The sequence below is a fragment of the Camelus dromedarius genome, chromosome 3 (genome assembly GCF_036321535.1).
Source record: "Camelus dromedarius isolate mCamDro1 chromosome 3, mCamDro1.pat, whole genome shotgun sequence".
In the NCBI taxonomy this organism is placed as follows: Eukaryota; Metazoa; Chordata; class Mammalia; order Artiodactyla; family Camelidae; genus Camelus; species Camelus dromedarius.
Window position 1 is genome coordinate 69835843 of NC_087438.1, and position 17728 is coordinate 69853570.

General features: G+C 38.2%; 1 protein-coding gene across 14 annotated transcripts in view; it reads left to right on the forward strand.

Moving 5' to 3' along the window:
• Nucleotides 1-17728, forward strand: part of PAM (peptidylglycine alpha-amidating monooxygenase) — a 258433-nt gene that overhangs the window by 37514 nt on the left and 203191 nt on the right. The window contains exon 1 of one of the 14 annotated variants that reach the window (XM_064482790.1): nt 7752-7772. The exons of the other annotated variants lie outside the window; for them this stretch is intronic. The gene's annotated coding sequence lies outside the window, so the exon portion shown is untranslated. Of the gene's footprint in view, nt 1-7751; nt 7773-17728 lie in introns of those variants that run through there. 14 annotated transcript variants of the gene reach the window in all.

Consider the following 17728-nt stretch of genomic DNA (forward strand, 5'->3'; position numbering starts at 1 on the left):
TCACACATCAAAGTCGCTTGTGATTCTCATTTGTGGCTAGAGAGTTAATCATCTTTCAATAATGCTTTGAAGTCAGCTTTTCTTCTTCTTTTTTCCTTAACCAAGCATGAGTTCATGAATAAAACTAACTGCTCTGATAGGTAGAGCATATTATTGCTCTTGCCTATGGCTTTTGCTAATAAAAATTGAAATTCTTGCTAGTTTGCTGGAATCAAATCAAGGTAGTATGTGGCATACTTCGCTCCTGTTACAAAGCCTTCTCAGAAAATAGATGGGAGGGAAAGCTTTGGGTGGAAGGAACGGACAAAGCAATTCAGGGTTAAATGTATCTTAGCTCTTCTGCCTGTGTTGGGGTAAGTCTGTGACCTGTACCAGAGTTTTTACTTCTAATTGCCTTGGAATCCTTAAAATTAAGATTCCTACTCCTTAGGACTAAATTCCTAAAAATTCCTATTCTTCAGTCAAGGTATATGAATCTCCTGCTGTGTGAGTAAGGTAACTATAACAATAGTGTCAGTACCTGAATTTGATAGAGTGTATGTGTGTTTGTTTTACATGCAGCTAGATTGGACACCTATCAGCTGAAGAAGAGAGTGGGTAATGCGTAACAGGTAGCTGATTGCTCAGAAAATTTGGAATTCTGACAGTTGCAAAAATTAAGTCAGCTTGCGTGTAAGATTGCCTAATCACTAAATCAAAAAGAATTTGGCACTTTAACGAATAGGATGTTTTCCAGCAACATCAACACAGAAAAGAACTGTGCCTGGATGCTTCCTTTGGAACATGACTTATGAATTTAGAAAGCAGAGAACATGCCAGAACTAGAGTGATGGTTGTACAAGACATTCCGTTCTGGAGCCAGAAGTACTAGGTCCCACTGGAAAGACCCTAAAAGTGCAGTTAGGGGAATGCAGTCAGGAGCTTATTTAGCAAAATTACAAGTGTATATGACAGTACGTAGGAGCATGGTCTCAGGAGTAAGAGAAGCTCAAATCTGGTTCTCAGTTTTAACTATTTGAAGGCTGGTCACTTTGGGCCTCAGATTTCTTGACTATAAATTAGGGATACTGGTGGTATCTAATTCAGATTATTATTCTGAGAAAAAAGTACCAAAAATTTAAAAAAAAAATTAAAACTTACAGTGAACAAAAACTGCCAATTCCAGAGCTTTGAAAATGTTACATTTGAATATTTTGCAAATAATGGGACACATTGTTACAGAAGCCCATAACTGGCCTCAGATTCTTGCTCAACTCAGAACACCAGGAAGCTCCTAATATTTTGTAGAAGTTGGCACTCAGCGTGAAACGTCTTTGTTCTCCCTGAGCCAGTCCAACTCTACCTGTCTTCCTTTTTCTATTTTGCTGACTGTCTCCCTAGTACAAATATCAATTCAGTTACTTGAAGAAGAGAGTTGGAGAGATTGGTTATTCATAGTCGTAACGTTTAGGCACTGTTGTCTGTGCTTCAAAGGAAATTATGTTAAGTGACCCCCACCCAGATTTATATTTCCAGCTATTTCCTCTACCCCAACTCCATTCACGAATTAATTTATCACTTGCTTCCTTCAATTAATTGTCTAATCAGTGTCTCAACTTCCTGCTCACTGCTTACTATCCTTCAGTCACACTGGGCTTCTTCATGTGCCTTGAACATTCTAAGTTCATTTCTGTCTTGGGACCTTTTGTTCTTGCTGATCACTGTGCCCAGGAGGCTCTGTCCTTTTATTTTACGCATCATGCTGATTGTCCTTATTCAAATGCCATTCCTACTGAGACTCAGGTTTCTCTCTGACAACTAACTGTATCTAAGTCATGCTCCCATCTAGTCAGTTTCTTATCTCATCATCCTATGATACATTTTTCAGAGCCTTTTTCCATATATATAAAATTATGTTATTTTTTATTTGTTTATCATTTTGTCTCCCAGCCGAGAATGCAGGCTCCCTGAGATCAGTGGCCATGTATGGCTTATTCAGCACTGTTGTTCTCCATACCTGAAACTGTACCTGGCTCATAGAAGTGCTCTCAACAACCTTCAGAAGTATGATTGTTCCTTCCTTAATTTTATAGGTGACAAAAGTGACGCCCAGGGGGTTTAAATAGCTTGCCCAAGGTCACAGGGATTAGAGGTGGCAGAGCTGGGATTTAGAATCAACGCTGTGCTCTAAAAACCTGTGCCACAGTGCCTTCCTTTCCCTAATTGAAGGTCAGGGACGTCAGCAGGAGGGAGGGGGCCGTGCTGAGCTCTGGGAACTTCCTTTGAGTCCTTGGGCCAGTAGTCATTGTTTCCACAGCATTGTCAGACTAGAGCCTGATCACTTTTGGCTTATCTCCTCTTCTCTTTTCCTTTTCGACTCAGTGCCCAGGACACGCATGATTAATATTTTACAAGAACGCATTCAATCCTTTACTGCTAGGGAAAAACAATGAAACACGGAATTTTAAAGAAGCTCTCAAGTGGCTAGAATCCATGGTTTTGAACCCAGATGGAATTTTCCCTCTGGTTCGGGCCCTTCCTTTTTATATACCTGGTATTTTTGAGCATTTTTTTACTTGACAGTGGTTACAGCTATAGCTTTCTGTTTTGTGAGTTTGTGTTAATAACACAGATGATGCCTTGGCTGTACTTGGCCCTGTTGACTAGAATAGTTCCACCTCCTTGCCTTTCCACCCCATCACCCAACCTGCTTGCAAAATGCAGTGGTGAAGTGGGCTATTTATATTGTTTTAACCAGACTTACTGTAGAATTAAACAGGCAGTCTTGTAATGTGTACCATTAAAATGTATATATGTGCTTCAGCTTTTTGGGAAAAGAGAGGAAAAAAAAAAAGAAAAATTAGAACAGGGCATTTGAGTAAAATGGGATAATCCACTGCATTTAATAAGCCACACCCAGCAGATTACAGAGGGAAAAGTCATTGGTGCTTTTTACTCTAGGACATTTGGGGTGTGTTGCTGCATTTGACCTTTTGGAAGCTATTGACATCGTTTGGGAACTGTCGGTAAACCTGCCTTAATCAGTTAAACAGAAGGAATCTTAGCATTGTGGAACTGACCGGTTGATTAATTTAAATCCAAACACACACACAGTCCTGCCTGGGTGCCCTTTGCGAGACCCTCGCGCAAAAGGTTTTCATTCAGAGGCATTATAACCCACATCCTGCTGTCAGACCCTTTCAGCTCTGTTGGTCTTCTCAGGCTTCAGGCTGCATCTTTAACCCCTCTTATGCTTCCTTTTATTTCATGACAGCAATGTCTATGCTTGGATTCATATATGAATGCTCTGCATTTCCCTTAAAGTTCTTTTTGTGTATCCTAGGGAAAAGGTATTTTAAAGTTCCACTAACTGAGAGACTAAAATGGGAACTTATCTTAAACTGGCTTCTTTAGAAAAAGTATATTAGAACTTAATCCAGTGCTCTCCTTTGGGAATTAGAATCAAAATTAGAATCATGAAATATTGAAATAAGTTCTTGGTATTAGAGTAAGCCATCATTTGTAATTCCTTTGACTTTTAGATTCAAAACATTGAAGGCTTTATGATCAGTGTTTAGTTTTGGGAAAACATTAAAGTTAATTGACTCTTGGGTGAGTTCAGTGGTAATGTAAAGATCTAGTCCCAGATGTTTAAATGAAAGCACAATTTAAATTCTTTAAAGATAAAACTTTGAATAATTTCAGTCTCTTACATGGACTGAGAAGTTAGTCAGGTTGAGAACACTGGGGAATTTCTGGTGAGTAATCGGCTGTAGCTGAAGGTGCCCGGAGGTAAGGGTGGCAAAGATGGATTCACACTGAAGCTGTGAAATCTGCACTTGACTCAGTGGTACACAGGGGGAACTTTATAGGATTTTGAGTTTTGTGGTCAAGGCAATGATTTGTGAAGACTCATGAAGGACAAAGTGATACACTGAATGATTAAGGAGAAGAGATACTGAAGTCAGGAAGACCATGGACCAGAGCATTATGAGATGACAGATAGAGGAGATCTAAGCTAGAGGGGCAACTGTGGGACTGGAACAAAGAGGAGACAGATCAATGAAATTTGGCCACTGACTGAATTTACGGGTGATGGAGAGTTAAAACCCTTTGCCGTTAGAAGTTCTTGTGATACTTTTTTTTAAATGAAATCACTGTGGATTTATTTTAATTAACAAAATTTAAACTCAAATGCTAATAATAAAATTCTATATACATTGTCATTTTTCAGTCCTTATAGTATGTTTAACTGGAATTAGGAAAAGTATTGTATCAAGACCGGTGGAGCCAACAATGCTGCTTATCTAGACTAGGAGAAAGTTCAACATAAATTATGAGGCAAAGCTAGTTTAGGATTAAGGGTCAGAAAAGTGATTTTGGGGTAGAGGCAGACTGGCCACTGTAGCCAACTAGTGAAGGCTTTATAAATCCTGGCCAAATATCCCCTCAGATGCGACACTTCAACCTCCATCTGCTTCTGAATTGGCACTTGCCAACATGAATTTAGTTTAAGAAATAAGCTCAGGGTCTTGTTGAACCCTAAACTTCAAATACAAGGATTAAGGTGGTTTGTGGGAGTTAGATGAGACTTACATACTTTCCACAGTCAAAGATTTCTTTGCTGTCTTTATTTCTTTTGAAAGAGTATTTTACCTTCTAACTTTTGTTTACTTTCAGTCTGAGTAATTAGAAAATTGGCTGTCTCTGAAGCCTTAAGATCCACTGGGAAATAATAAGTGGGTTTTCTGATATTTAGGACAGATAAGAGGGGGTATACATTTATCCAGCAAGAATATGTCAGAGCTTGGTGGAGCTAGTTGCAGCTATCGGGTGGATTTTGTCCCAGCTCCCAAACTGTGCTGTGAGTGGCCTCAGGGGGGTGTGTACGTCACAGGGTCTCTCTGTTCTCTCCTTGGGGGTCTGAGGAAAGGGAGTAATGATTTTTGTGCAGAGTTACCAATTTAAGAACGAATTTATGATCTTCTCTAAGAAGGTGGTGAGATTGCATTGATCAAGAGATTTAGTGGAGTGGCAAGAGGAAATAGAACGCCGATGAGAACATGACACATTAAGCTGTTTTTGTAGAGTAAGAGAATAAAAACTAAATAAAGCCTGGATTTAGGGAATGAACGTTGGAGATCCTGGGCCCCTTTCCCCTAAAGTGAGCGTCTTTAACAGGACGCAAAATCTGGCCGCTGGGGCCATTTGTCTCACTGATGCTTGATTTCTGTTCCTGCTAGTGGTCTCCTATGTTCCCCCAGCCTCTTGTAGTGGTCAGAGACCTTTTGGTTTGGTCTTATTTCTGGATAGGCTTTTTAAAAAATGACGTATAAAATATTTGATTAAATTACATATTTATAAGAAGAACCATTGCAATGAAAAGATCATGTAAATTAACTTAGTTTTAAAAACAATGACAATATTAAGATCAAATTTGAGAACAACTGGAAATCCCTCTTGCTTATCCAGCAGCCCTGTGGGTGAGCCCTGCGGTGTGGTAGCTAGTGAACCAGGGCATCCTGCTTGGCCACAGCATGCAGCCCGTGAGGGGCTGGATAGGCTCTTTTTTAAACTCTACCTTTTTAAAAAAAAAAAAAAACCTAACAAACTAGCTCTACCATTGCACTCTTACTTTATGACCAGCCCATCTCTGGAATAGCTGCTACACCTGCTCCCTTTTGAGTGTGTCTTGTCCAGATAACCTTTATTTGCTTTTCCCAACCTCCTGTTGTTTAGACCGGTGGATCATCTCCCTAGCAAGAGTTGTTTGAAACAGCCTTGAAATAGTCTGGTGAGTGTGTTAGGATCTAGTCCACTGAAGCTATCATTGGTTTTCTCTGAGAGCAAGTGAATCAGGATTGCAAGTTCAGATGAATTTCCATTTTTCAAATTACAAGAATAATTCATATCAATGGTTAAAAAAACTTTAAAAAGTTTAAAAGTACGTAATATAAAAATTGGAGGACTCTCTCAGTCCATAATTGAAACTGCCAGAAGTAACCACTCCCAGCAATTGAGTATATATTTTCTAGATATTTTCAGTGCATTTTCAAAATGCATTTATTTTAAAAATTGAATCATCTATGATGTATAGATATACATGCATGGAGTGGTGTATATCTATACATATAGATATGCACACACTATTTTCATGCATTTCATGGTAAATTTTGTGTGTTTTGATTCTCAAACTCAGACTATCAGGAAGAAAAGGTGAAAGGACGGAAGTAATTCCATTTTGTTGGAAAGCCTTTGCACTTTGCCCAAGTTAAGGAAGACTGAATTACTGTGTTTTTTGTGAGGGCTGACTTTCCTAATCTTCTTTCAGAATTCTCCCTAACCTCTACAATAGTGAAAAGTCTAGCTTGTCAATTAGGTTGAAATTCTTTTCATTTTCCCACATTGTATATCAGTGCTGTGCTGTTCTCTTTTACTATTTTTGTAAGCTACATATTTTGCATGCTATACATTTTGTATGCTGTTTACTCACAAGGGAAACATTAAAAGGCAGGCTTACCATCATCTAAATTGAAATAGAGATAATGATAGTATCTTTGAAATAGCTGAGATCTAAGTATACAGTACAGAATGACAACCATCATTTTTTATTGTGTTATGAATATGTTAAAGAGAATCTGTCAAGTTACTTGCTTATCTTTATAATTACAGTATTTATAGTAGAAGAATTAGACCATGGTATTGTTTAAAAACATGTCAATTCAATATTCACAGAGAAGAAACAATTGTATAGTACGGATGATAAATTAGATACTTATTAAAGCATAGCATTTGATCAAATAAATATGATATGATATATCATTATAGACTCAGTCTGATGTTAAAACATTGTTATTTTAAGGACTTACTTTAAACCTGGTATTTTTAAGAGGTATTGTGTTCCTGTGAACATGAGTGACAGATGCAGAGGAGGACAAATAGTTCAAAGGGAAGATTTAAATTATGTACAGTTTTGGGGGTTGTTAGAAGTAGAAATAATTCTGCCTGTGATAGAAGACTTAATCAAGAAGACTGAGTGGCCGTAAGATAGCAGATTTCTTCTGATTTTATCGGGGTATCATAATTAAGCATTTCGCTGGAAGTGTTTTCTGGATAAATGATGTATTGGCAGGGATTTACTGGAGCTCTGAGATAAATGGAACAGGCAGCTGCCCGCCTCCTGGAGAAGTAAATAGAGAGCATCCGTTTTTATTGTTATCTGTACTCTGACCAAAGCCACAGATGTGAGCTTTCTTTTCAAAGGGAATCAAGTATTCACCCTCAAGGAAAAGGATGTTTGTAATGCAATAATATTAATGCTTGTTAAGTGAGAAAAGTATCTATGAATACTTACACTGTTGCTACCTGGGAGCATTATTTTTTGACCTGTGACTCTGTCAGAGCTTTAGCTGTGACAAGAATATTGCTAATGGAATCATGTAATGACATTTGTCATTAAAAAATCACATCGCAGTGAGTAGATTCAGAATTCATGGAGTCCCTTTGCTCTGTGTCATACTCGCTGCTTCTGTGACAACCTTCATTTCCTACTTAGCAAATACAAGCCTGGTAGCTCGAGCCCCAGGAAGTTGTTAAAGCAATTAAAGGCTTCTGTCTCCCAGCACATTGCCTGGTTACCATAGTATCCTCTGCCTCCAAGTCTCTCCTGATGATGTCACTGTGCATACAGGGGTTGTTCAGAGCATCTACGTGGGGATGATTCACCCCGCAATAAAGCCCCTCACCCGTTGCTTGGTTTCCAGTTCGATTTCAGACGTCCCTAGAAATGGAAGGTAAGTGCCTTGTTTTGCATATTGCAGAATTACCAAATACTGCTCTTACTCTCTTTCAGGTGCATGAATGGTTTCTTGCCTTCTAAGATACCCTGCTAAAATCATAGTGTATGGGAGCATTTCAGCCAGCTATCTCAAACAGACTTACAGTTTGTACTTAAAGTGTGTGTGTTTGTGTGTGTGTGTGCACGCACACACGTGGGGTGGGCTTATAAAAATGACTGTGAGTGCACAGTGTAATGCCTGCTGTTCTCCCTGGTAAGCAAAATTAGGAAACACAGTAGAGCCTTTTATTTCAAATGATTTGAAATTATAAATTCCATAAAATATTTTCACAGGTGTCACAGCACAAATGTGTTTCTTAAGGGCATAAATTATGTATTTTTATTGATACTTTATATACTTTATCCAATTTTAAAAAGTATTAACATTAAAAAATTTTAAGATGTTTGGGAAGATACTATTAAGAAGAAGGGCCAAGTTAGATTGAGAATTTGCATGTTAGAGAAATTAAAACTTAATTATAAAACAAAGATTTAGTTAAGGGGGATATATGAAGTTTAAAGTATATTGATAACCATCATTTCATACATATTTTGTACTTTTAATGCTTTTCAAAATATCTCTCAATTTGATAATAAAAATAATGCTCCTATTATTGTGACAAGTGAAGTTAGTGCTTCACAAAAGTTTTCCTTCAACACATATCCATGCTCCTTAAGGATAAGCCAGCTGTGTTTAGCTTTATGAAAAGGATACTGTAGAGCCACTTAACAGCATTCAAATAGAAGAACCATGAGTGAATATTTCCCTTGAAAAGTTAATTTTCTGTTTCAAGTTTTCTACTAAATGTGCACCATCCAAAAACACTAAATGATGAGACAAACACAGGTTTCCCTTTACCAGCCTAGTCGGAATCTCTCCATTCTGAGAGTTCTGTCCATATGACAGTGTTAGCTGTGCATTTATTTCCTCTTCCTTATTCCCAAGGGACTATTTCAGTCTACTCTGTGAAGAATGTAATACTGTGTTTAAGTGGAGGTGGTTGGTAAAGGCAGTTTCTAATGAATTAATGGGAGAATAAGGGAATAAGGGAGAGCAGAGTGGATGGGATAGGGAGCTCTCCCATCTCTTTATGTAGCTGAACCGTTTTTCTGTGTGGGAGGTAGACAGGTGGCTTTTTTTGAGGTCAATAAATGGTCTAGACTGTCCATTTCTAGAGAGATGTTGATGAAAACTAGCATTTTGTTTCTTGTATCTTTGGAGTCTTCTGGAATATACTCTCCTGACTACCTTTGCTTTGTTTTTGTGTGATATCAGTGGACTGAAGATGCTCTTCATTCACTTTTCTTTAAAGAATCTATGAAAAATACAGTTGTGAGAAAGTGTAAAAAGAAGTTAAAATTAAAATTTTAGTTACTTTTATGTAAAGGATATCTGTCTTATCTTGAATATCACAAATGCTTGCTTATTTGTGAATTCCTTTCTACCCTAAAAATATACTAAAATGCTTTGACTTTTCCTTTCTTTACTATTTTGGATTCTTAACCCTGTTCGTATGTTTGAAAATTTTCCAGTTAATTGCCATCAAAAAAAAGTTCCTGAAAAATGGAGAGAAGTTATGATGCTACCTATTTTAGATTATGGTAGGTTAAATGTTAAAGAAATTAAGCCAATATAAACTGTTTCCATACTTTAAAAAAGCCTTTTATTGAAAACAGTTTCCTAATGTCTGTGTTGGAAAGAAGACTGTTACATTCTAGGCTATGTTACCTCAGGTTTTTGCTCTTTGTTGTGTTAACTTTTTGGGTAATGTGATGTAATCTCTTGAATAGCTAACTCTTTGTGATAAAACAAATGCTTCTGCAGTTTTGAACCCTTAAGATATTTATGAAAATACCCTCCTGCTGGCATAGCTGATACAAGTAGCAGTTTATATAGAGTGTACTGTAAAGGTTACAGTTTCCTTCATGCTTGAGTCAGGAAGTAGCTCCACACGGTTTTAGGCAGGGTGATTTTAGAAATTGGTTTAGGGGAGTTTTCATTTTATTTTTATGTCATAATAAGAATGTTTCAAGTTCTACGCGTACTTAAACGTGTTCTTGCTGAAATGTGGAAATGCCAGGTCTGCAGACTTTACCAGTGTGAGACAATGAAATTATGGCAGAAGAGAGCTCTCCCTGGAAAGACCACAAACCAAATGAAACCAGCATCCAGAAGAACAAGAGGGAGCTATATAGAGAACATGGACCTGGAAGTAAACATTTTGTCCAATGAGAGGAGAGAAGCTCAAGTGGTGAGGGACTGGTTGGGTGCTTAGCCCAATTTTCTGGGTGCATTTAAGGGCAGAGCCAGGGCTGGGACCTGGTTGCCTACACTGGTGCGGCCCGTTTTCATTTACATGGCACCACACGCCCTAGTTGGAGTTGTGCACTTTTTCCTAATCAGCATTTCCTTTCTTCCACAAAAGGAGGGATTAAAACAGTGTAAGAACTGGGAAAGTGGATTATTTTTATTTTGTTGATGTAACAAGTTACTACAAACTTGGTGGCTTGAAGAATACAAATTTGTTATCTTAGAGCTCTGCTAGTTAGAAGTCTGACAGAGGATTCCGTGGACTAGAAAGTCAAGGTGTCAGGGCTGTATTCCTTTCTGGAGGCTCTGGGGAATCCATCTCTTTGTCTTTTCCAGCTTCTAGGGGCCACCTGCATACCTTGGCTCATGGCCACCCCCTTCATCTTCACAGCAGGTATAGACCGAATCCTTGCGTGGTCATCTCTCTGGTTCTCCGAGGCTGGGAAGGGTCCTCCATTTTAAAGAACTCATGGGATGAGATATGGCCCACCTAAATAACCCAGGATAATCAGCCCATTTTAAGCTCCTTACCCTTAATCACATCTGCAAAATCGTTTCTGTCCTGTAAGGTAACATATTCACAGGTTCTGGGGATTGGGGCATGGACATCTTTGAGGACCATTATTCTGCCCCGCCTCAGAGATTACAAAATGCATGGCTGAATCTACCAACATTAAATTCACAAGTCCGATATTTTTAATGATAAGTTAAGCTGGTGATTGCCAACAGAGACCATGAAGTCTTGACCTAATTCAGTGGATGCAGTCATCCCCAAGGATATTCAAATGCCTCAAGATAATTAATGAGGGAAAGTCGTATTAGAAAGAAATGTTTCACCAACTCAAATGTTCAAAACTCTGAGGTACAGATGTGAGCCTTATAAAGTGACACTATTCTCAGTTTGGTATTTTTAGTAAGAGGCTCACATCAGATGAAGTTAATTAAACAAAGCTGATTTGGGACTGGGGAAATTCCATTAGTTAACTCCTATGTGAATGAGCCTGGGTTTCTTTAGAAGCCGAAGGGTAATAGCTTGGCCACTAGAGACCCTCATGTGAGATCTAGTAACCCTGAGTTTTGAATAACACTGTCACTCATTGATCTGGCATAAAGCCATTGGAGTCACAAGACCCAGCAAATGAATCTGGCAGGTATGCACCACAGTTTCCGAGGAAAGGCACAATCTGTTACCATCATCAATAACTCTAGACCTGAGGCCAACAGCTACAAAAATACTCTCTCTTACTGTTTACATCCTGTGCTTAATTTTAAATTTAAGCCAGTTCATGGCACATGGATCCATCTATAGTAAGCATAAGATAATTTACATTTAGTAGGAGTTGTTAAAACTTCTCTGCTAAAAACTAGTGGTAAAAGATGCAGAGGAGAAAGTACTTGAGCATGTTATGTTGGGACAGGAAGCCTAAAATTACAGTTTGCTGTGGTTCTCTCCAGGAAAGGAGGTAGAAAGAAAACCAACTGTTTTCCTTTCCTGCAAGTAATTTTTTTAGTTTTGAAATAATTTTCTGGAGGAAAACTGAACAGTACCTTAAGACCCTTGCTTAGAAGAAAGGGACTTGTAGAATGCCAAATACTTCTTTGCAAGAGGTAATTATTTTGACATTGATTCTTTTTGGTACTAGAGAGGTAAAACAACTATAGGCTTCTATATAAAAGTGAAATCTTATTTTATGCCATCATGGGATTTATTTGTTGGCCGAAATATCATTTCATTAAAGGAAACCTGTTATCTGACAATGAAGTTAAAAATTAAAATCAGCTATAACACAATTTCGTAAGTAATATAAATAAATAAACCCCAAAATATAAATAAATAAAATTCAAACACCTTTAAACGTGTTTTAAAATGTACACAGAATATTCAGTTTAACACTGAATTTCCCCAGCTATGGTAAATTAGAGTGAGCAGAGGTGAAATCTCTTCCGTTAAAGAAAAAAAAAAAAAAAAAAAAAAACTTCACAGAGCAGCTGCCTTCTCTGTGATAGAAGAAGAGACTGTTTAATCTTTAAATCATTTTGAACTGGCTCAGTCGCTTTACTTGATCCTTTAACTTTGATAAAAATTATCTTTGTAGTTTATCTTTGAGAGAAATCAGAAATAAAGGAACTAATGGAGACGAGAGTTTTGAGGCTCTGAATTGTATTTGGTCAGTGGACGGTGGATAAGATGGAAGGAGCCTTCAGAATCAGAAACTTCAAAGATTATTACAATTTCTTATTGACTGTTTTGAAAACTAGCTCAGGATTTTATGTCTGGGGGGATTTCCGTAGTAATACGGGTAAAAGGCAACCAGCAAGTAAGTGATGGAACTAGGAAGTTACTCTGAGTCTTTCCCGCTTCAGCAGCTTTACAGATCAGAGAGCCACCAGAAGCTCTGCTCATTTTCCTGACTAACCTTGCATTCACTTGTTTTCCCTCAGTTTATTGTTGCTTTAATTTGACTTCCATCTTTCAAACGGGTCAAACTTGCAAAAGGAGAAGCAACTATTGGAATGATTACAAAGAAAGGTTTGTTCATTTAATTTGTAGAATGCCCCTATTTCTGCCAGTTTCTACTGTGGGTATGAAGTTCTATAACTGGATCAATTTTTTTTTTTTAAATTAACTCCTCTAAAGTAGCTTTTGAGTGAGGATGAATGGAAATAAAGGGCATCCATTTTGCCAGCAAAACCTGTGGCCTGGAGCAAATAGAAGAAAGTTTAAGCAGCAATACCTGAAAGGGCAGGAAGGCAAGGAGACTGGGGAGGGGGTTGGGGGTCGGCAGCTGCGACCACTACAGTGTAGGGCTAGCCAGGAGGTGAGAAAGCTTAGAGAGAGCTGTGCTCCATGCCTCGTGCTTACTTTCTCTCCTAGAGGACTTTGCAAAAAGTAAGCCTGTGTTGGCGACAGGAGGTTGGTGTCTGGGTTTTAGCCACAGCCATGCTGAGAAATAAATGTCTTTTCTCCATGAAGGGTGCAGGCGAGGGGAGGCAACTGGAGACCGTCGGGCAGCCTTTAATATCCCTAAGTAAGGGAATGAGGTCACCAACCCAAAGATTTTTATAAATTCATACCTTCCAATAACAAGTACATACCAATAATTTAAGCTAAAAATTTCCCAAGAGTCTCAGGAAAGAAAGTGACTAGAGGACTATGACTTACCAGTTGGAATATTAGAGCTTGTCAGGAGTCAGGTGGCATTGTTTGTCTTATTGGCAAAGGTCAGCCATGTCCTCTTCAATCAAAATGCAATCTCAGTAATTACTATTGAATGCCCTCACATGCAGGACAGTGCACGAAGCACAATGCAGAATTAATCAAAGGACAATGTGACTTCGGATTTCAAGGAGTTTCAGCTAAGAACAGAACTGTACGTGGAGAATAATTTATCACCTAGTAACTATCACCGTCTTACTTTCATGATAGTTTTTACCAAGTGGCAAATTTCAGTTGGGATTTGATAAATGCATTTTATTTGCATTTTACTGAAAAGTAAATTTTTCCTAAAATTCTAAATGAACTGACGAATTTACTTGATGGCAGACCTCTTGTTATCCTGTTAAGCTTTTTATCCTCCTGTCTGTCAGCCCTTTTTGCATGTTAGCTCCATGATGATTTTCCAGTTAGGCTGAGCCATTGCTGAAAGACTGTGCAGAAACAATAGCTTGAAATTTGTCCAGACTTAGTAAAATTTGAAAGTTTGAAGAATAATTGATGTTTCTAGTCAGTGTATTTTTCATTGTAACAATCTCCTGTATTGATTTGGTTTACAATCTATGGTCTTTTGTGTTATATGTGTATTTCACTAGTTATCTGCCTGAGATTTCAATAGTTGGGATTTTTTTCGTCTTCGCAGTAATGTCAAAGAAATATAGGGCTCGGTGGTTTTTAAATTTGGGGCTTAGCGAAAAAGAAAAAACCCATTCTTGATGAAAGCTTTCACTGAGTTAGAAAGAAATTTATACTTTGCCTTCCTGACAGCCAGTAATTATCAGCTTGCAGTTACTTTTGAGAGATGTTTGCCCAGAGTTGAGGGTTTCTCCTATTGATGATCTGAATGATGGATTAAGTCTCATGTTAATTCTGTAGTTTACCTCAGCAGTCTGCTAGCCTGTGTAAAATTACTGTTACTGCTGGACACACATGTTTAATTCACAAAAGTAATGTTGGACTTGGAGAATTAATGTACTTCCCCACTTCAAGGAACTTAGAGTGGGAGAGAGAAGAACACGAGGGATATGATACCAGACTGATACAAACACCCCTATTTTTTGTCCCTGTTCACAGCAGAACTGCTCATGTGTGGTGCCTGCATGTTCTCTGCAGTTCATTTCCTCCTGATCTCTCTTGAATCCACTCTTTTCAGAACCCAGCTTTCCACCAAAACTGTTTCGGTTGGGACCAAGAATGGTTTTCAGGTCAAAAGGAGAGTCAGTTCTCATTCCTCCCTGTCCTGGCTTGCAGTTACCATTTGAAATGGGTGGTCTTTCTCTGTTCCTTCAAACACTGCATTCTTCTGGTTTTGCTTCAGCTTAACTTGCTATTCTTCCCAGTCTGCTGGTTCTTTATCATCTTCCTGACTGTAAAAGTTGGGGTATTCTAAGATGAAGTCCTTGGTCCTGGTTTATTCTCTGTTGAAACTCACTGTCTTCGAGATCTCGTGCAGTCTCTTGGCTTTAAATTCCACCTGTGCATGACAGTTTCCAAATTTATATTTCTCATCTGAACTTCTCTCTTGACCTCTAGACAATGTATTTCCACTTGGGATATCTAGCAGGCATCCTAGACATAGTGTGTCCAGAACTCCTCATCATTCCTCTATGTCAAACCTACAGTCTTTCCTGTATCAGTTATCCCAGAAATAAACAATGGGATGTGCCTTTCCAGGCTCATGTGGGTATATATGTTTATTTCTCAACACCATTCATGAGATAATTTTGTGCCCACTGTTTTCTTCCTTTAACTATCCAATACCCGCTTTACTATGAACATATTTTACATACTCATATATTCTTTGGAAACCTAACTTTTAGTAGCTACTCGGTTGTACCATCATTTATTAACTAACTACCCTTTTTGGTGAACATTGCATTGCCTCCCATGACTTACTGTTAAAATTTAAACTGTAACTAGTATCCCTGTTACATTTAGTATCCTTGGATACTAAGGATACAAAAGATACAAGGATACAAGGATACAAAAGAAAAAAACAGGTCATCGTTCTAGTTCTGCACTCTCCCAGTATGGTGGCCACGGGTAGCTGTTGAGCACTGAAATGTGGCAAGTCCAAACTAAGAATTGTTGTAAAATGTGAAATACAGATTTCAAAGACTTAGTTTAAAAAAAAATCTTATTAATGATTTTTATATTGATTACTTGTTGAAATATTTTCTTTTATTGGACTAAATAAGATATACTTTAAAAACTGACTTCATCTTTGTCTTTTTACTATTTTAAGTGTGACTATTGGAAAATTAAATATTATATATATGGCTCACATTATGTTTCTGTCGGACAGTGCTGTTTTAGTTGCTTAGGTCAAAAACCTTGGCGTCATCCTTTCTTCTTCTCTTCCTCTTATACTCGGTATTCTGTTAATATTTCTCTTATTGATTGAATTAATTTTATATGTTACTCCACCAGAATATGTTTCATGAGGGCAGGAACGTTTTTATTCACTGATGTATCTCCAGCTCTGAAAACAATGTTTAGCACATATTAGGTGATGAGCAAGTACTTGTTGAATGGATAAGTAAATAAGTTTACTAGTACCCAGGTGCTCTAGGGATTTAAAGAGAACAACTATGGGTGTTTTGGGAGAGAAGACCACTCACTGCTGCTTCCTATACTGAAATTAACTAGTAGGAGATAAGACTGGGTGGTTATGGTGGGGCATTGTTGGAAAAGGTCTTAAATCCCAGGGCAAAGGATCTATATTTAATTCAGTGGAAAATAAGGAACCACTGAAATTCTTTAAGCAGCAGATTGGGGTTTACTTTAATCTTATAACTGAGAGAATAGATAGATGGATAGACAGTTGATAACAGTGCATTAAAGAATAATTGATGAGATTATAGAAAGACTAAGAGACAAGAAGACCAGTTGGATGGATAATGCAATCATGCAGCTGAGAATTAAGGACTAGCTAGCTGAGAAAGTGAAAGAAAAAGATGCATGAAACCATCCATTGGTAGAAGCTATAGGATTTGGCAACTGATTGCATGTGGGAAAGGAGGGACAGGTAGTTAATGATGACTTTGCTCTGTCCTCGATGATAGAGTTGATGGAACAGATAAGGAAAAGAAATGAAGAAGCTTGAGGAGGCAAGGTTTGAGGGAAATTGGTGATTTCAGTCTTGGAAAGTCTTCAGCGTGAAATGAGATGTCTCCTGAATTCCTGAAATGTTTTCATGTGTCTTTTAAGGCTCTTCAATAATAAGTGCACATTTAACCAAACTTGGGGGCTTGCCGCCTCTGAATTTGTCTGCTGTGAAGGTGTTCTGGAAAAGACAAAAGAAGGAAGACATTGCTTTTACTAGTATTTGCCAATGAAAATCTAGTGATCTCAACTTTAGATCTGCAGACTGCAGAAACAATTATTACCCCTAAGTAAGTCTGGGCCTCCTAATAACCTGGAGTATTGGTGAAAGAATGTCTAGTGTAGAGTGTTGGCTTGCTGCTAATTAGGATTGGCATGTTGGAGCAGTCAGTGGGACTCAAACTGAATTATTTGAGTCATGTTTGCAAAGAGAGTCAGGAAGTATGTTACAAATTATTTTGGTGGTGATATTTTATTTTCTAACTTCCTGTAGTCTTTAAAAACTGAAGTCTGCTCTGCCCTTGTCTACTCAAAAGCTTTCTGTACTGGCGTCAAGGAGCCTTACATAAAGGTGCTTTGAATGCTTGGCCAGTGTTTGTGGGCATCAGGGATAAACTCATCCATTTCTTCTGGTTATTTAAGGATGAACTCAAATTAGTACCACTATAGTTGACTTTATCTCTTATTTTTGATGATTAGTGCCAGGTCTTCATTTAAAGTTATGACTGTACCTTGGAGGTAGCTTGTTATGGGATTCTTTTTTACCTAAAGCTTAAGTTGTAAAAAGCACTCATGAGATTTAACCAGGCTAAGTTTTGAAGAAATGTATGTTTTGTTATCAACTCTCTGCTCCCTGAACTGTCTGATTTGGTGCATCCAACAAATATTTGTTGTGAATCAACTATGTGTTAAGTGCTATTTGTATAAATAAAAACTCCTGCCTTCATGGAGTTTACATTTTAGTAAGAGAAGACTGACAATAAACAAACTGAAATATGTTGACTGTTAGAGGATGGTTAGCACTAAGTAGAAAAGTGGGAAGTAGCGGTAGGAGTTATGATGGGTTGGACTTGCAGTTTTGGTTTGGTTGGTCAGAGAATGACTGACTGAGAGGGTTACCACTGAATGAAGGTCATGCAGAGGGCTGCAGGAAGAGCTTGTCAGTCATAGGGAAGAGCAAGGGCACAGGTTTGGGGCAGGTGTGTGCCAGTCGTGCTTGAGTGATAACCAGGAGGTCAGTGGGTCTGGAGTGGGATGAGTGAGAGTGAGAGCAGCCTGAGAC